This window comes from Tachypleus tridentatus, chromosome 1 (assembly GCF_004210375.1).
Source record: "Tachypleus tridentatus isolate NWPU-2018 chromosome 1, ASM421037v1, whole genome shotgun sequence".
In the NCBI taxonomy this organism is placed as follows: Eukaryota; Metazoa; Arthropoda; class Merostomata; order Xiphosura; family Limulidae; genus Tachypleus; species Tachypleus tridentatus.
This window is the reverse complement of record NC_134825.1, coordinates 162,993,572-163,015,049: the sequence shown is the minus strand read 5'-3', so window position 1 is coordinate 163,015,049 and position 21,478 is coordinate 162,993,572. Positions and strand designations below refer to the sequence as shown.

Sequence of the window (21,478 nt, the reverse complement as noted above, 5' to 3'; positions counted from 1 at the left end):
GGAATAAATATCTTTGAAAGCGAGAAAAAATCACAATACTAAACGACTGGTTTAGAAGATTTCAAAACAAAACAAAACGAAGTTCGTTAAACACATTGCAAAATAGAATTGGATAATTTCGGATGTGGCTGCCATTTAGGTCAGCAATCACTCACATTATTTGTTACTCTACGGTCGGCCGACTCGATCCTGTACTTTAGTTTGCAATCAATGTTTTCGTATCTGAAGTTTATAATATACGTTCACTATCTGTCAACAATAGAACTAGGTAATCACTAAATGTGGCAAACCTTTGCTAATCGTTTTTCGTTCATACAGGCAATTATAGCGTAAAAGATGGATGAACTGCGCGACTAAACGAGAAATTTTAAACGATTAGACGGCAAAGAATTCTTTTACGGAGAGTTGCTCTAGGCACGAACGTTAATAAATTGTTGGCAAGTCGAAACTGTCGTCTACCCTTGAGCTTCGCGAAATCTTAATAGACAAACCAGGATTTCGCCAAACTGGAATGGGGAAGAAAAACGGCTGGCCTTGAGAACCAGCGTGGTTGAAACGGGATGGAAGCTACATTGTAAGTCATCTTATTGCAGTACGTTTCTTAAGTGTTCTTATAGTACTGTTTAAATATTATCTGATCATTTAAAACTGCGTGAAGAATTGGGGTTGTTTTATCCTCTACTAAACTTCAGGTGATTACTACTATAATTTAATAATCTGACGCCACCTAACGGTTTGGTTAGTAACCACGCTGATACCCAGACAGAGAGAATTGGGATGTTCAGCATTGTATACGCGCGCGCGAGGGCTAAAAGGCTCGGTCAGAGATCCCTAAGGTTGAATTACAGTCGCCACTAATTTTAAGCTACCGACTAGAGCGACAATATTAAGGTTTTGAATTCTTCGCAGGAGGGCTGTCTGCGTTAACTGTCCTAAATTTAGCAGTGGAAGACAGCTAGTTATCACCACCCACAGCCAACTCTTGCGTTTCTATTTTACCAACGAACACTGGGGTTGACCGTCACATTATAACGTTACCACCGCTGAAAGGGCGAGCATGTTTGGTGGGACGGGAAATCGAAATCGCGGTCCCCAAAGTTGCTATTCAAGCGCTTTAACCACCTAGCCATGCCAGGCCCGAAAATATTTACACTGTTGCTACGAGGGCGAATAATCGCATGGACTATCACTTTTATAGTTGGTCTAAAAGTGGAAAAGTAGAGCGTTTTCAGAGGCATCACTCTTCGAACCTTTGACCATTCGATTCTCAATCCAATGCACGAAACACGAAACTTCGACTAGCCCTGATACATATATGTAGTGTTTACCCTCCACTCCCAGCGTTAGTCTAATTTATTAAACAAAACTTAAGGTAATGTATTTTTCAGTTTGCGTTATTTAAAAAGCTCCGAGCTTTTTTCAAGTGATCTATGAGACACACTGCTAGAAAACAGTCTAATTTCCATTTTTACTTGAACTGTGAGAACACAGAAAAGCACTTATACTGACGAAACATTAAGTAAGGTAATGAAGTTATTTGCTAGTAAGTTGCATTTTCAAATATGTTGGTTAGCTTGTTATTTCTTTGCAGTTAACAGGATGAGCTAACTCTGTACTTGTTAGATTTTCACGTCATCAAGTGTCTGAATGTTAACCTGTTCTTCCAGCCAATTCTCATCATCACTTATCAGACAGTTAAAGTGTCGATTGTGTGAAAATTCTTCTGTTCGTCTTCAAAAGAACCATTCACTAACTCAGTTACGTGTGATTCATCCGACCAGTTACGTTACTTTTGGAGTTTTGCACAGTGCAGTCGTCCGAAAAACAACAACAACCTTTTGTAATGAAACCGGAACTTTGGGTGATGTCGTGGGTTCTTGTCGAGATTACATTAATTTTTATTTTATTTTTATGATTCATATGGATGGCTTGCTTTATATGGTCACTTATTAAAGTTGATGTATATGGCGAGAATACAGTTCTGGTGGACTGTTTATATTTGAAATGTATTATATAAGAATTACACAAAAACTAGTTATAAAAAAGTTAATAGGAAAAGATCTTATAATTTTTATTTCCCCTGGAACATTTAGAGTATTATTTATATGGGTAGATGTTGTTATATCGTAACTTTTAACGCAGTACTATGAGGTTCCATGCGTATGGAGTTCATAGCTGTTTTCAAAGTTTTTTTTTCCGAATTCTTCTAATATATTATATTTCCATAACAAGTTCTTTAAATTTTTATAGGTGATAAAAATAATAAAGGTCATCACCTTGAATTTTATTATTGAAGGTTGACTAATGTTATGAGACTTTTGCAAAATAAAAAGGAAAGGTTTATAAGCATAAACGTTGAGTTTGCACATTTTGATGATCAAAAATGTTATTCTTAAAAGAGAAAATAACATTTTATAATTTATCTTGTAGACTGTACATCCAGTTTGAGCAACTTGTGACCAGTTGCTTCACGTTATCCTTCTATAAATCTGTATCCGTTTGTTAATAATACAACTCAGTAACCAGTTTTTAAGACTTAAGTGATTATTCTGAAGGTAATTTATCACGAAGCTGTTATGTATGTGGTAAATCATTTAAACATCAAAGTAATGCACATCGAAAACTTGCTAGTTAAACTATCTAGTATCGTATGACAGACAAGCGAGTAAAACAAAATTAACGGAAAAAGACAATTAAACGGTCAATAGCGTTATATTTTCATGTGAAAAAAATATTCAAAATTATTAGAAAAATAAAAAACGTACTTCACTACAATAACTGCTACATTTATTTCTAGTTACCACCTAAGCCAAGGGACGTTCTGAAAATTAACTATTTATTTATTTGATATTTTTAAAATTTACAAATAATTTGATTTTAGTAAACTACTTACGTTCGGTATAACTTCGATCATTGATAATAATTAAGAGTTAGCTATATGGTGCCTACAATGTATTAATGAATTTTAATTTATATAAGCTTTTCCTACTGATGTTAAAATCGTATGAATGACCAAAGGAATAATTTGTTCCATCCTAGTTGCTTATAACAAAGGGCTTTGATAAAATAAGTAACTTTCTCTAAAACTGTCTATATCTTTATTGAAGTACATATTTATCTCGTGTTTAGGGCTGGACATATTTTCTTGTAAATTGCTTAATAGTGTTTGATACAAATGAAGTTGGCTAGGTTTTAAAATTTATGTCAATAGAGCTTTGTAAATTTTTAAAACTGAAAATCATGCTGTTTCCAGAAATATTTCTCTGAATGTAGTAACTCATACAGAGGTTGCACTATTTAAATGTAAATATTGCTAGCGTTCTTATAAATAAGGTTGTTTGTGGGTGTTTTTTTCTTATAACAAAGCCACATCAGGCTATCTGCTGAGCCCACCGCATGGAATCGAATTCCTGATTTTAGCATTGTAAATGCGGAGACATACCGCTGTACTAGCGGGAGGCAGGTTGTTTGTTTTCTGATAGTCACGTAAAACTAACGAAGGACTGTATGCGTTATAAGTTTTTGATTTTGAAGTAATAAACTAGATGGAAAGTGGAGAGTCAACAATACTCATAACTAATTCGTGTGCTAGTCTTGTGGGACTAAATAGCAGGATTTCACTGTCACACTTATAATACATCTTAGATCTCAAGGTGCAGCGTGCGAATTCTTGTTTTTTTTAGGGATGCTAACAAGAGATCTGCAGGACAGAAAAATTGCCATGAAAAAGAGAAGCGCAAGATAAAATAAAGCTTATCCATTATTTTTATGTGCAAATGCACATAGAATGAAGACATTGTTTATTATTTACATTATTATATTGGCTATGTAATTAAGATTTACCATTAAGGTTAAATCGTTTTATTTTGACATGAAAAAGATTTACCATTAAGGTTAAATCATTTCAGTTTGACATGAAAAAGGTTTACTATTAAGATTACACCAAACATGCTCGCTCTTTCAGCCGTGGGAGCGTTATAATGTGACGGTCAATCCCACTATTGTTGGTAAAAGAGTAGCCCAAGAGTTGGCGGTGAGTGATGATGACTAGTTGCCTTCCTTCTAGTCCTACGCTGTTAAAGTAGAGAAGACTAGCACAGATAGCCCTCGTGTAGTTTTATGCGAAATTCAAAAACAAACAAACAAACAAACCATTAGGGTTAAATCGTTTTAACATGACATGAAAAAGATTTACCATTAGGGTTAAATCGTTTTAATTTGACATGAAAAAGATTTACAGTTAGAGTTAAATCGTTTTAGTTTGACTTGAAAAAGTGCAACCTTTGTTGTATAGTTTCAAATTGATAAATGAAATGCCGTCAGATTAAACCTCACGTTCTTCGTGAATTTGGATGTATCACCTTTCTCCATGATTTATTTAACCCCACAATTTACTCACAGTCGTTTAAGTTCGGAGAATACCAAAAATCCCCTATCTGCGACCTAATGGTGTTTCCCCAGAACGAGGTTTTGTGTTAAACTTAATGTTTAAAATTGGCCGTAAGCGTAGAATTGCCTGTTTGTTCTCCTTATATCAGATATAAACAGACTCTGTTGAATGGTCGACAGCGCTATTATTATCCAATTCTATAATTCTGTTTCCTTGGCTATTGCACTTTTGTTTTAAAGCCAATTACAGGTTAGGTATGGTGAAAAAAAAGCTGAACGAAATTGTTGTGGGTAAGCTAGTCGGTTCATGATTAGTATGTTTCATAGCTATTTTTTAAAATCAGATCACTGTTTGACATCTGTAGTTTCTGACCAAACACGTATAATTAGACTGTTTTTAGACATTCCACAAACTAGTAAGACGCTCCTTATAATCTGTATGTAAGTAATACTCTTGTGTTCGTCTGTTCGAAATTTTATCGCAATTTTTTCGATTAGGAGATATAAATCACATGTCGTCAGAAAGGCCTTTGTACAAAGAGTCTGGATTGCATATTGGCTTTGACTTTCAGAATCACTTTACCTATTTTTGCTTAGCCAATTTTTTAATGCAATGAATGTGCTACGCGATGGCACAGTGTTGTTTTCATTTTGTGAAGACTGGCTTCGATTTCAACTTTAGTCGTTTTTTTTTATCATCGATAAAGTATTTCGCATAAACAAAACATAGCCCGTAAGTAATTTCCTAAAACAAATGAGCATTACACTAAATACAATTTTTATGGCTTTCTCAATTTATTCAGGTTTAAAAAATGCCTGTACAGTGCATTCAAATCCATAGGATTTTCATTTTGTGATCATGCACTGAGACGTTTCTGCATACTCAGCTCAGTTTGCCTTTATTACAACTTTACATTTCATTTACTTTTCAATAATTTAAGTTTGGTTCGTGTCATAGAATGACTTAAACATCTTTTAACAACTTCTTTTCTACTACGGGCTTTATTCTTCGCTTCAGTTCGTAGAACTATATAATACTCCCAATCCTCATAATTGTTTTATACTATTTACACTGTTATAAACACCTTTACTTTATTGTTTACTTTACGTGTAGTTTTCTTAAATTTTTAAGTTATGTTCTAGATACTTTGTTTGTCTGATCGCGTAAATAATTTTTCAAATAGTTCAGAATTTATCTATCTAACACATATTGCCTGCAAGTAAGCGTAGCTTAAATGGCGTGAGTGAAAATGATAGGATAAAGGAAAATTCCAGTAAGGGGCATGAAAACTACGGCATATGTTTTGTAGGTACGACGAGTTCAATACATATTTTTTGTACATGCGTGTTTGTTTGTTTATGAATTTCGCGCAAAGCTACACGAGGGCTATCAACGCTAGCCGTCTCTAATTTAGCAGTGTAAAACTAGAGGAAGGACAGCTAGTCATCACCACCCACCGCCAACTTTTGGTATACTCATGTACCAACGAATATACACATGAACATTAACAGTAAGTAATTATTTTATAGCATAAGCATGCACTAGGGCCCGGCAAGTCCAGGTGGTTAAGGCACTCGACTCGTAATCCGAGGGTCGCGGGCTTAAATCTCCGTCACACCAAACATGGTCACCTTTTTTATTCGTTAAGGCATTATAATGTAACGATCAATCCCACTATTCACTGAGTGGTGATGACCAGCTGACCTTTCTATAGTCTTACACTACTAAATGAAGGACGATTAGCACAGATAGCCCTCATGTAGCTTTGCGCGAAATTCAAAACAAACAAACAAATTTCCATTGGAATGCAGGGTCGTACTTCTTTCATATTTTTTTTGTGATTGGAAGAAAATTTTTGAATGTGAGAAAAATTACGCGAAAGAAACTTGATGCTTTCATTTGTTGATTAGTTACACAATGATGTGCTGTGTGCACGAAATGGAAAACTAAGGAATATGTGTTTATTATCGAAATATCTCTTAGCTGGATTTGTTATTTTACTGTTTTCTGGTCTGTCATTTTCTGTTTATTATCGAAATATCTCTTAGCTGGATTTGTTATTTTACTGTTTTCTGGTCTGTCATTTGCTGTGACTCTTTGTTTTTATAACTTCTTTGATTACACTATGTTCCTGGATAGTATGTGTTATTTCTTAATTGCTTATGTTGTAAAAGTACAGAAAATGGCCATTATTCCCTTCAAACATTGCTTTTGTGACCTAGATAATGAAATTTAGAAATTAGCATATTTTCAATGTTAAAACGGGCAAATTTGCACATTTTCATTTACATAAGGTCTGAATAAAACAAAATATGAATCGAGATTTACATGTATTTATATTAAAGTTATACAAAAATGTTTAGAAGTGAGTTGTTTTCGAGATTTGCGACTTTAATGTAAATCACTTTCACGTATCAACCTCCAAACATAGTCTCCCATCATGTTTTCCTTCCCCGGTCACAAAAGCAAAGTTTGAAGAGAAAAATAGATCTTTTCAATTTACTTTAGACATAAGCAATTGGGAAATAACACTTTCTGTCTAGGAACAAGAAACAGTAAAAATTTTGTTACATAGTGTTATTTATATCCATCTGAATGGTTTTGAAATTAAGCCTATTCTTCTGTGTCTATATTTTCGTATTATTCAAATAAGCTTTTACATTTTATTTCTAAAGAATAGTCCATTACTAACCACTTTAACTCAATTCCTTACAATTTTAAGATTTTATTGGAAACGTCATCTTTAGACTTTATTATTGTCCCTATGTGGATGTTAAATTCCTGGAAACTTGGAAGTCACTATTCTAGGGTTATGTATTTTCCATGAGAATATAAATTCGTCATTTTTAAACAATAAAATTTGCGTGACTGGAGGATACTCGGGAAGTGTTCTTCCTAGATGTGAGGATACTAGGAAAGTGTCCTTTCCTGGATGTCTTTATCTGAAGTTCAGTCGTTGTCCAGTTCTGTGGAAGAAGTCAAGAGCTGTTGTTAACTGTCAAAGTTGTAGTTGTTCCTTGTTTAGATAAGTTACAGTCCAATGTATTAATAAGATAGTGAAACGATTCATTCCAAAAAGAGACGACTTGAAGAGTTTATATTTAGTTTTGTTGTGTTTTGATACACACGTCTTTCACTTCAACCTTACTTAGCCACCCTTTGATGAGTGTTAACCAATAAACTACTGACAAATCAAATCCTCTGAATAACAGGTGCACTACTTGCCAATTAAATCCCGTAATTAACCAATACGCTATTGACCAATTAAATTCTGTGGAACGTCTGCTATTTCAGAGATAACTTACATGTTGATGTATCATTAACCGTAAATATTACGACCATAAGAGCCATCAGGCCAGAAGTTACGCATGTTTTCCGGTTTTTCCAGTACTTGCCAGTCTGTTTATTTTCCAGGAATGTTAGCCAACATAGAGTATTGGTAGGTGTTTTGGAGTGAGAAAGCACTAACAATCAGTACAAAGTCATCATAAAAGGTTAAAAAATATGGCGAAATACTTGAACGCTTTCGAAAAGCTTGAACATTTTCAAACGGTGTTTTCTTGTTCATCAGCAAAAGCTCCTGATAGAGAAAAGACAATTTTTGAAAACGTTCCAGACTTACCGAACAGTTTTGATTTATGTATTCGTTTGTTTGATAAATGACTGTTGGTGAGAAACATACACACACACACACAAGAACAACAGTAGATTAGATTATGAAAGCTAGGTCACACTACCTCAAGGAAAACTGTCAACAAACATGTTAAGTACATTCGAAATGAGGGCAACGTTCCACAGTTCAGGATGTGTGTTACGCGCTACAAAACTCACTTTAACATGTGAATGAGCTGTGGAAAATTACATGCGCATTACGGACCTGCAACAGAAACGGAAGTTAAACATACTGTGAGTTGTCTGTACCACCATGAACAAACAGAAGATATTTACTAGACAGGCGGACTGTGTCTGTTTTATATGGTTAAGTATGAATGAATGCTCTAACACACTTCAGAGTATTTTCTGAATGGTTACTTCTCACGGTTCTTGTGTACAATGTACACCAGGTACACAAGAAAAGTGGTAACTGAGTGACCACCAGTGGTCTCTCTCTTGCAAATCAAAATTTAATTAGAACGTCACTTTACGAATCAACGAATTTGAATTTTCTGAGATTACTATACTTAAAGACAGTTGAAAATAAAATACATAAAACTTTCTATTTTGGTATTTCTAAACAATTAAAATATTTCAGTCAGTTCACTCAAGTACAATATTTTTGTTAGTAAAAATCCTCAAATATAGAAGGATAATGATAAACAGACTGGAAAAAAATCATAACGCAGGAATATTAGTGATATACAGATTTTAAAAAGTTATAACGCATGAAGTTTAATGATATACAATTTGGAAAACTTACAACGCAGGAATATTAAAGATATAGAGATTGGAAAAACTTACAACGCATGAATTTTAATAATACACAGATTGGAAAACTTACAACGCAGGAATATAATTTTTCATTCTTTTTTGAATGCAAAGCTTGCATTCAAGTAACTTTTGAAATTGTAACAATAGAACAGAAAAAAATATTTTGTCATGTTCGGGTAATTTTAAATTGGGTACCATGTGAATCATGTTAGTGAAACGACTCTCACACAGAGAGAAAGACAACTGAACTGGTTTCTCATCTCATCTACGCGAATAAATGATGAACAACAGGACGAAGGCAACAACAACGAACATTTGACATGTGTACGTTCGGTGACAAACGTTTAATTCTTGGATGTTTTGGAATATACATATTCCATCTTCAGTAAGCTATATAGAACACGGTTTATTATAAAGGTTAAACACTCTATAAAAGTAATAAAAATACAATATAAAAGTATGAAATAAATTAAGAGAGAAGAAATAAACGGATAATAAAATAATACAACGAACGATATTATACAGGAACAGTCTTCATTGTGGACTTCGATTCTCGATGAAAAAAATCTATCTTGATATTTCTAGAGACGTTTTTTCTGGCCTTTTCAGCGGTAGAACAAGGACACAGCAATGTTAAGGGGTGTTGCGAGTTTATTCGTATAAAACTAGTTATTATACTACGTTAAAGCATGTATGCTTTAAGCGATGGACTGTAGCTTTCTGGAGAGTTTGCGTTCATAAATAAGAAACGTAGACAGGTTGTTTGTTTGTAATTAAGCACAAAGCTACGCGATGAGCTATCGGTGCTCTGCCCACCGCAGGTATCGAAACCCAATTTCTACCGTTGTAAGTCCTTTGACGTACCGCTGTATCACTGGGGGCGTATGTGTGTTACGCGCTACGAAACACACATCAGAATCAGTCAAAGTGTTTTACAAACGTGATCGATCATTTCTTTCTTCAGGTCACAAGTTCGAAAGTGAAACACCATAAACCTTCCTTTCATGAACTTTAGGCTGAAAACTAATATTTCTCTTGCTTACAGAAACCATGTTCGGAAGTAAACGTTTTTCTTCCCTACACAAACATTGTTTAATCCAGATGTCTTTCCACCAGGTAGGGGAGGGAGCGTGAAGCTGGGGGAAGGGAGAATAAACCAAAATTAGGCAAAATAGAAAATACTGTATTTCGGGGGAGTTTTTCTTTTCTTTTTATGCACAGGTTTCAAAATTGCTATATAAAGCATATCCGCATGTATCCATATTTAGGTATCACTTTTCCTTTTACTCGAAAAATATCCGGAAGTTAAATATGTGCCTTCCTTATACGAACCACATCCAAAAGTGAACATTTGCTCTCCTTGCAAAAATATGACTGGAAATGAAACACCTACTTTCGTTACACGGAGCACATCCAGAAATAAAACATTTACCATTCTTGCTTATACCATGCAAACTTGACAATTAAACCTCTGTCAGCTTTGTATGAAACTCGTCGAAAAGTTAAGCATCTGCCTTACTTCCATGAAACTTACTCAGAAATTAAACAAGAGCTAGTCGTACCCGAAGCTTAGCCATAACTTAAGCATCCTACGGTTTTATGTGAAGCATGTCCGGAAGTTAGACGTCCTCTTCCTTTATATAAGGTATGGCCGAAAGTTTGACATATTCCTTCTTTATATGAAGTGTGCATGGAAGTTAGACGTCCTCTTTCTTTATGTGAAGTATGTCCGGAAGTTAGACATTTTCCTTCTTTAAATGGAGTATGCCCGGAAGTTAGACGTCCTATTTATTTATATGAAGTGTGCACGGAAGTTAGACGTCCTCTTTCTTTATGTGAAGTATGCCCGGAAGTTAGACATTTTCCTTCTTTATATGGAGTATGCCCGGAAGTTAGACGTCCTCTTTCTTTATGTGAAGTATACCCGGAAGTTAAACATTTTCCTTCTTTATATGGAGTATGGCCGGAAGTTAGACATCTTCCTTCTCTATATGAAGTATGCCCGGAAGTTAGACGTCCTCTTTTTTTATATGAGGTATGCCCGGAAGTTAGACATATACTCCACTCAAAGAAAACTATTATAGTTTGAAATATTGCTCATTTTGTATAATAAATATATTATCATAATCAGTAAAGCAAATCAGTTTAAGCTGCGTCACCTCTAACTAGATCGGTGATAGAAAATGTTATTCAACTACACTTCTATACGTTGTTATAAGTGTTTTACTTGTTCAGCGGGGAATAAACATAGTACGCATCAAACGTCTATCAAGTTGACAAACATTATGTAGTAATTAGAGGCATCAAACATAATCTCAGGAGAAAGTGTAAGAAACTACAATAACTATAACTTCGTTTACAAACAAATTTTACATGTTTCTTCCTAATTGTTGAAATATATTTACTCTTAATGTTTAGCGTCTAGCCTGGTGGTAAAAATGTATAGAATAAAATGATATAACACTATAAGTTATTTACGTTACTTATATTTATACTGTGAATTTTGTATTGTACCAGTTATTTTGTTATTTAAATAACGGAACACTGAATCGAAGCTGAAAGAAATAGTAACTCCTGGGAACACATTCACATCTCAATAAATAAAACACGAGAAAAGACAAGAATTATACAACCGTTGTATTAACTAATGTATCATGAGATGTCTTAATATACTGCTATTTTGAACCTGTACGCGTAAATCGGTCTAAACCGGCCGAGAATAGCGAGTTCTAATTGAAATCGCGAATTTCGTTCGACGACGTATCGCGGCTCGAATCTCGGACGCAACATGACATGGCATTAAGCTACGTGCGGCTTTGTGGGCGTTATTTAAATAGTTGTAAAGCAAAATATAGGGTAACGAAAACAGAGATTCTACAGAATTCTAAGCTAGTTACTATTATTTGTTTGAAGTATACGAACAGTTTCCTGTTTGGAAAATATTACACTATTTATGACCATCAATTTACTTTTCGTTTCCAACTGTTTAAAACCCTCCAGAACGACCCGAGTAAAGCAGATTTCACATGTCCGTGATGGCGAGAAACCCATTTGAAGTAAAAAATGTATCTCAAGAAGGCTGCTGTGGGTATTAAAACTTTAGCCTAGCGCGTTAAGGCGTGCGCTTCGTAATCTGAGGGTCGCGCCAAAACATGCTCGCCCTCCCAGCCGTGGGGGCGTTATAATGTGACGGTCAATCTCACTATTCGTTGGTAAAAGAGTAACCCAAGAGTTGGCGGTGGGTGGTGATGACTAGCTGCCTTCCCTCTAGTCTTACACTGCTAAATTAGGGACGGCTAGCACAGATAGCCCTCGAGTTGCTTTGTGCGAAATTCCAAAACAAACAAACAATTAAAACTTTAATTAAAACGTTTCGACCTTCTTATGTCATTTTCAGGTTAACAAAGGTTAATTGTCAAAACGTTCCTCTCCACTTTATTCTGATAAAAGTTTTAATACCCATACTAGCCGTCTCAAAACATTTTTAAACTTCGCATGAGTGAACACCGAAAGTGATACCAAATTTGAGCAGTTTTACATATTACGTATGACATAACTTATTTGACAGTCTATTCCAAATAAGCGTTTGTCATCAGTTTTACAGTGTGACATGATATACTACGTCAGAAGCGTAGGTATCACTACTTGCCCAACACGGTCATAGAAATGATTCATAAAGGTAAAATGATCAAAAAGGGGGGAATACTTGTTAAGGTAACTGCTAGAATCGTTTACTCCGTTAACAACTAAATGCAATCATCGTAAGCTATAGCTGCGAGACACGTTACGTGCACCGCGTTCAACACGCGCGTTCACTAGACTTTCTGTTTTGTAACAATTCGTGGAGAGGCAGAACATCGCGTGGGTGGAACGTGGGCTTGTGACGACTGACAAATATTGTTTGAATCGTATGACTTTGTTCTGCTTGCGCATAGGAAATGTTCTGAAATTAATGAAATACTTAAAAGGAAGACATCAGAAGAAATTTGAGTAAATTGAGAAGAAAAAATCAAAGATGCGGTACTGAAATGCTCTCAAACGTTTGGAAACGCTGTACAAAAATTTAACCTCCCTAGCTGGTGGTGATGTGAATGTGATGTTAGGCTTAAGAACAAAAAATCGTGTTTGGTTCTAAATGTTTTCAATCATAATTCTTTGATTTAGTCAGATTTTAACTCAGAGTTGCTTGAACCAGTATTTTAGATTTATGTTTTGCTTCTCTTTACTAGATCTATTGTTTAAAAACAACAACGTAGTACAAAACGCCCAAGCTGACGATGCGTAGTGACTTATTACACATGACAAGAAGTGACGAAAAAATTTCGTTCATCTGCAAGTGTTATAACATTATTAAGACGAAAGCTCTTTATTTGAACTGTCAGGTTTGTCGTACTGCACCCCATTATTTTGCCTGAGGTTTCTCGTGATCGTGTATGAACCGTTTTTACGAGGTTTATTCCTGAAATAAACATTATACAAGTATCAATGAAAGGGAACGATTTGGTTTGTAATTTGTCTTAGAATCTACCTACAACAAGAGCTGACTTCTGCTCAACAATTCTTAATTTTGGACAAATAGACTAGAAGAACACAGCTTGTCGATAGTACACACCGCCAACACTTGAGCTACTCTTGTTTGACCGAATAATAAATAAGATTTAATCATTGCTCTTATAAGGATCTGACCACTCTAATGTGCGGATAGCGCTTCAGCGGTAAATACACGCCAACCACGAATTTTCATGTTAACGGTTTATGCACAATACACATCAGACTTCAGCCTGCTGGTATGTGAAGTCCACGTTTCTTAAAAAAACCTGGATGGTGAAATTTCTTGAAATCAATACAATGTAGTAAATATTTGTAATTTGTAGAACGTGCGAGATGTCCTCTGGTTTAAAAAAAAAGTGTGTTTTCTTATAGCAAAGCCACATCGGGCTATCTGCTGAATCCACCGAGGGGAATCAAACCCCTGATTTTAGCGTTGTAATTTAAGATAGCAATACAGTTCATTCGCAGACGTGTTTAAAGGCGTATTTTTTAATGTTAATATTTTATATATATAAACCAAACATAAATAAATGTATTTAAGTGAAACGTCTTATTTTGAACTAATTTGAAAATTGTATAAACTGTTTAATTATTTACCTAATTTTATGAAAAAGTTACTCCTACTTTTTCTTTTGTATTTATTTTATTGCATCATTACGGAGATTTGGCTTGTACCACTGATTAATTTGTTCTGACTGTTAGTCTGAGGGTTCGTGGTTCGTGTCTCGTTAACGTAAAAATCTACCCTGCTCTTTGGGCTCATGAATGTGTTTTAAGAAAGACGGCTAAGTTTCTTCATCCAGACAGAATAGAGCAGACCAAAAACTAACTGGTTACAGCTACAGTTGAGTGGTTGTCTTCCTTCTAGTCTTTCAGTTCATAATGAAGGACGGATATGAAAGATAGTTCTTGTGTAGGTTAATATGAATGTGTTATAATGTAGTTGGTATAGATATTTTGTGTTTGTGTATTAGTGATTGTATATATCATACAGTCAGGCTATTCAATCACTGAATAGAAGATAAAAATTACTCTCAGGTGTCAGAACACCTTTACATCATGTACTTTTTTTAATTGCTATTGTGAATTTCGCGCAAAGCTATACGAGGGCTATCTAAGTTAGCTATCCCTAATTTTACCAGTGTAATACTAGAGTGAAGGTAACTAACTTGTCATCACCATCCACCGCCAACTCTTAGGCTACTCTTTTACTAACTAATATTGGGATTGTTCGTGCTTTATAACGCCCCATGACTGAAAGGGCGAGCATGTTTGGTGGGATGGAGATTCGACCCTCAGATTACGATTGGAGCATTATAACTTCTGATTGTTTGTTATGAAAGGAAAGGTTGAATTATTTTGTTAGGGTTGGTCAGGAAGGTAACTGATGGAGGGCTCTCTTTTCATATCTTTGTCGTAAAGGTAGTTGACCTTTTAACCGAAGACCAATGAAACAACAAATAAACGAAATGGTGTTGTTGTAAACTGAGTGCTGTTTGCTCTAGTAATTCCAGTTCTGTTTATTTAGCTTTGTTAAGGAGCCTACCATATAAACTAAAGTGTGTGTTGAGCCAAATCAGGTTATCTGCTGTGTCCACCGAGGGGTAATCGAGCCGCTGTTTTTAGTGTTGTAAATCTAAAAATCTTACCATTTACCACTGGGAGATGTAAACTGGAATTAAACATATATTATATGCTCTAAGTACCTTAGAGATATTGTTCAATTTCTGAGTAAAGCTATAATTTTAAATCAAGGATAAACATAAATCCACGTGTTTCAAACAACAGAGAATAGAGACGTTAACTGCGAAGCGTTTCCATTTCAACATAAATATATTTATTTTAAAAAGAAAATATTAATTAATTTAAAACAAAAACCTTCCAAGAACTATTGTTGTACGAAGCAATTTTTTTTTGTTTTCTAATTACAGTTTGTTCGTTTCTTTGTTAAGTTAAGCGCAAAGCTACACAAATGGCCGTCTGTGCTCAACCCACCACGGGCATCGTAACTCGGTTTCTACTGGTGTGACTGCAGATATGCCGCTGTGCCACTAGGTAGTATTCTAATTATAGACACATGTAAGTTGCGAAAGGTAATCAATTATAGGAGAAGTAAGGCGTATAAATTACAGGAGAATGAAAGCTTACCTCGGGAATTATTTGTTTGTTTGTTTTGAATTTCGCACAAAGCTACTCGAGGGCTATCTGCGCTAGCCGACCCTAATTTATCAATGTAAGACTAGAGAGAAGTCAGCTAGTCCTCACCACTCACCGCCAACTCTTGGGCTAATCTTTTTACCAATGAATAGTGGGATTGACCGTCACATTATAACGTCCTCACGGCTGAAAGGGCGAGCATGTTTGGTGCGACCGGGATTCGAACCCGCGACCCTCGGATTACGAGTCGAATGCCTTAACCACCTGGCCATGCCTGGCCTACTTCGGGAATTAAGAAGACAGTAAGAGTGTAATAATAATAAATCCCTAATAGTTATTCTTGATGACGAGAAACCCACTTGAAATAAAAATGTATCTCAGAGCAGCTGGTATGGGTATTAACAATTTTACTGATAAGCAGAGAACAACGTTTCGACTTTCCTAGGTCATCTTATTGACCTGAAGATGACCTAGGAAGGTCAAAGCGTTGTTCTCTGTTTATCAGTAAAAATGTTAATATCCCTACCAACCGTTCTGAGATACAAATTCCTTAAAACTCTTTACATACGTTTACTCTGCATTATCAATCACATTTGCATATCTCTACATATAACAGCTACTGTTTTGTTATTGTGATGGAATTGAAACGTCTTAACTACTGTTATCTTGTTATCTACTCAATACATTTAGTCAACACTGTTCATGGAAAGTAGGCCTGTGTATTTTAATTCACCTGAACACTGCATCACGTTTTATGTATTCGTACACACCTCTGAATATTTACGTGTAATATAATGATAAGCATTTTGGGTTACGATTCACCGACTGACATGCAACTTTGGTTTTGTTCGACGTATAGTACGCACATTTGAGTTATGTGTTACGTATTAGCTTACATCTCGATCATGTGTTATTAATGGGCAAACACATTGAGTAACTTGTAACATACTGTTGTGCACATCGGTTCACACGGAACGTACTGCCATATACTTTCGGTCAAGTGCTACGTTCTGACGTGTACATTCGTATCACGTGTGCCTTGGGTTATGTCACGCACTGCTTGAATCTTCATTTACGTTCCAATGGTATTTGGGTATTTTGCCCTGGAGGGTCAGGTTCACTTTGACCTCTTCCTCCTTCCTGAACTTATTTTCCCTAACTGTTTGTGTTAGGTCCTTTTCAGGGCAATGTCCATTTATAGTCTTTTTTTTTTTTTTTTTTTTTATACAGTAGTCAAGGTAACTGGTGGCATTTTTTTTTTTTTTATATCTGATTATTATTTTAAAATACATAAATGTGTAAACTATAAATATTATATTTAAAGTTTATATACATACATACTTTACTTTACTTTTCTTTATGTATAAAATATATGTTAATTGGGGAGAGATATTTAGGATTTTCTTCATCATGTATGAGGTACCTTTCTAGTTCGCATAATAAATCATTTTTCATCCAATTTTTGTTAAAATATCTAATTGTTATATTTAGGAGTCTATCTGATATGGTTGGTATGTTCGAGTAATTGTGAATGAATTTAGATGATGTTGATCTCGGTACTCTGTATGCTGTTGTGAGAAGTGTATTTTGTATTGTTTGTAGTTTAGTTTTGATTGTTTTATTACTTACAGTTACCCATGCTGGAGCTGCATATTCTATTACTGGTCTTATATATGTTTTGTATATTTTCAAAATGTTATCTGTAGATGCTCCACTGTGTTTACCAGTTAGACTCTAACATAGTTGGTTCTTCGCCAAATTTTATTTTTTTATTTCGTTGACATGATTGATCCAAGTTAATTTTGAATCATAAGTCAGACCTAAAAATTTTGCTGATTGGGCAACCTGGAGTAGAGTGCCATTCATATATATTTCTAGCTGTTGTTTTCTGTGTTTTGTCGATTTCGTAAAGAGTACCAGCTGAGTTTTGCTGTGTTTATTTTAATTCTATATTTTTGACAGTATTCACTTATTCTATTTAATTGTGGTTGTATGTTTGTAGCTGCTATCGTGGGTGTTGCAGCACTTTTCCAGATTGCCACATCATCTGCGAACTGTGATGAGAATCCATGATTTGGATCCTTCAATGGCATATTGTTTACATACATGATGAAGAGTATAGGGCTAACCACCCCTCCCTGTGGGACACCAGCTAGTGGAGTAAAATATTCGGAAAAGTTCCTTCTACGTTTACTCTACATTTTCTGTTTTCCAGAAAGTTAGATAACCAGCGAATAATTCCTCGCGGTAGTTCCATTTCATTCATTCGGAACCTTAGACCATCGTGCCAAACGGTGTCGAATGCTTTCTCAATATCGAGAAAGCAAGCGACTGTACATTCTTTTTTGTTGAAACTATCTATTATAGTTTCGGTTAATCTTATTAAATGATCTGTCGTTTGTCTAAATTTTCTGAATCCATTCTGTTCTTCTGGTAATTTTGATGTTATCTCCAAGAATGTGGAGAGTCTATTACTGATTATTCTTTCGAGAATTTTGCCAACACAGCTGGTCAGACTGATTGGTCGGTAGCTATTTGGTTTATTCGCTGGTTTTCCTTCCTTATGGAACATTAATATATTTGCTAGCTTCCAAGAAACTGGGATATATCCTGAGGATAGCGATAGGTTAAATAGTGAATTTAGGTGGTCAAACAATTTCAGAGTGCCGTTTTTTAGGAGAATAACTTGTATTTCATCTTCTCCTGGCGCTTTGTTTTTGGTGTTTTTTATTGCTTCTAGTATTTCATGTAAGGATATTTCCTTTGTTAGTAATGTGCTTTCATAATCAGTGTTAGAACTTATATTTGTATCAGTTATGTTTACTGGAAATATTGGTTCATATTTATGTTTATTGTTTGCTATGTGATCAGTGACTTTATTGTAGAAGTATGTATTCATATCTGGATCTGTGTGTGTTTTAAATGTATTTTGGAGTTGGTCCTTGAAGGCTTCGGCTATTTCTTTATTTGTATGTGCAATGGTGTTATTGTGTTCAAGTGGAGGATATTTCTTTGTGTTTGTGTTTTCATTTGTGAATCTTTTAAGATGTGACCAGAATTTTTTCGGGTCAGTTATCTCATTTAGTTTATTACAGTAATTGTCCCATTTATTTTGTTTTTGTTGTTTTATTTGAGTTCTAATGTGATTTCTAATGTTGTTTATTTGTGTTTTCGTTTCTCTGTTTCTTGTAATCATGTACTGTCTTCTCAGTTGTCTGCGCTTTTTTATTAGGTTGATTATTTCTGTGGTGGGTTTCCATGTATTGATTGTTGTTTTATGGTGTTGTTTTGGTATTGTTAACTTGGCTGCTTTCTGAAGGCAATCCGTGATTGTTTGACAATAGTTGTCCATTTCGACATGCGTTTTAACTTCTTTAATAATTTTATTAGGTAACAGATTATCTAATTCTTGTTTATAGCATTGCCAATTTGCTTTACTGTAATTAAATTTTTCTTTCCTATATGTTACATTTTATAGGGGTAAGATCGAAGACGCAAAAAAATTGGGAGATGATCACCATCTACATCTTTTCCCACTTGAAATTTTACTAATTTCTGGCTTAAATTATATGTACACATACACAGATCTAGTATGTCACTAGAGTTAGTTGAATAGGATGTATGTGTTGGGGTGGTATCATTCAGTAAAGCTATATTATTATCATCAATAAATTGTATTAATTTTCTACCATTTGGATTAGAACTTCGGCATCCAAAGGAAACATTTATACTGTTTAAGTCTCCCATGACTATGGTGTTTTGATTGTGAGAAAAGATGTTATTTAGTAAAGTTGTATCTAATTGTTTACTGGGTGAGCAGTAAATTCCTGCTACGGTTATTTTAGTTTTATTCAATTGGAGGATATCTACAGTAACATGTTCATTGCTACTGTTTAATTCTATTTCTTCTACAGATAAATCTACTTGATGAAGCAGCATTATGCCTCTGTTTTCATCATTTTTATTTTTTCTGTCTTTTCTAATAGTTGAGTAATATGGTATTTTAAATCTATTATTATTATATGTTAAAGTTTCACTTAATATTATAATCTGGGGGTTTAATTCTTCTATTAGGTCTTCGATCTCATGTTTCTTGGAAGCTATTGCACCTTGGATGTTGATATACACTACTGTGAACATTGTGCTGTGAGCATGTAACCTGTTAGTGTTGTTATAATGTAGGGTATATGAGGTGTGACGTGTTTTATGGTAATTGTGATCAGTAGTTCTATAAAGTTAGTTGTCTGGTTTGGTTTAGTATATTCTGTTATAAAATCAGTTATAACATTTTTGAAAAGTGTTGAAAACAGGCTTGCTTTCTCTGTTGTGTTAACATTCGTTTCTTGTATGGTGATGTTGTTTTCTTTTGGTTTTTGTGTTAATGTGTTTTTATTCTGTGTATTAGTCTTCTGTACTTGTTGTTTTTGTGGTTCTTTTCCTTTTAACATTTCTGCATATGTTGTTTTATTGTGTTCTGTTGATGTACTTGTTTCGGGTAAGCTGTTTGTTTTCGGTTGATTTTGTTCTGTTGGTGTGTCTGTTTTAGGTAAGCTGTTTGTTTTCGGTTGATTCTGTTCTGTTGGTGTTCTGATCTGAAAAATGCGTTGCTTTATTTGTTTATATTTTTCGCAGCCTTTGTAATTTGCTGTGTGGGTTTGACCACAGTTACAACATTTTGGCGTTTCTTTTTCTTTTTTACATTCATTGATATGGTGTTCCCCGCCACATCCGCAGCACCTCGGTGATGCTAAGCAGGCTGCTGAAACATGTCCATATCTCTGGCAGTTGTAACACTGTGTTACAACAATTGCCGGAGTTTTCAATAGTTCAACTTGGTATTTTTGATACCAAAGCAATATTCCATTGTTTATCAGATTTTGAATGTTGTAGCTGTCATCAATGTCAATTCTAATAAGGTTAGTTGGTGTTTGTGTTTTTTTTGAAATAATTCTTTCTGTCTTGGTGTGTGGTATGTTTTGTTCGTCAAGTGCCTGTTTAATTAGGTTCATTTACGCATTACTTACAGACATATATCTTGAATTACGCGCCACGTATTGATGTGCATTTCAAATTGTTGACACGTACCGTTCTGAATCTTCAGTTACGTGTTACGTATACATGTTCATCTCGTGTTACCTTTTATATATCAACGTGCATACGTGTTGCATATTAGAATTTGTGTTTTGTGTTAAATAGATTCTAATTACTGTTTTTACATTATAATTTCTTTGAATGGAATACATTTGTTTATATAAAAAGTTACTTCAGGTGGTCGTTAAATTTCCCAAGAGGTTGGCATTTATAAAAATAATAATAATAAGGATTCGTGAATAATTATCCGTGTATGTGTGACATTAGACCGATGTATTCCATAAAATGGATATCCACGTTACTTTGAGAAAGGTATTCACAATGTGTCTTTCGTGTTAGAAAACTACAAAAGCTGTGTCGAAACTGAAGTCCTGGAGGCTTACAAAAATAATATTCAAGTGACAAGTAAATGGAGAAAAGAAGAGAGCTTAAAAATAAACTCAACCTACGAGACTTATCGATAGCATTCTGAAAAAAATAAGTTGTATAATTCATTCACGTCAGTGCTTGTTGTGAAGCACAACATAGCTCCCTCTATTTCTTTCTCCAATTTAGAAACAAAAATCAAAAGTTATGAAATTAGTTTACCATATATCTGAATGCATTAGAAGAAAAAATATTTTAAAACTTTTATATGAACATTTATTGGTTCCTGAGGTGTAATATAAACTTAAATATTTGATACAACGCATTTTATATGACCTTTCTATCAGAGCTGCTTAGGTCGTCTCTGATACTCTCCAATCTCAAGCTGTAGATATCTTAATAATAAATTTACACAAGATAATTGTTTAAGATTACTAATAATAAATAAACTTTGTTGGTAACTGTTGAACAAGCTGGCACTGGCAGAATTTTGAG

The 21,478-nt window shown here is 34.7% G+C and overlaps 1 protein-coding gene across 1 annotated transcript in view; it reads left to right on the top strand.

Moving 5' to 3' along the window:
• LOC143229407 (uncharacterized) overlaps positions 1 to 21,478 on the top strand; it is a 173,694-nt gene that overhangs the window by 55,236 nt on the left and 96,980 nt on the right. The gene's annotated exons all lie outside the window — the stretch shown is intronic.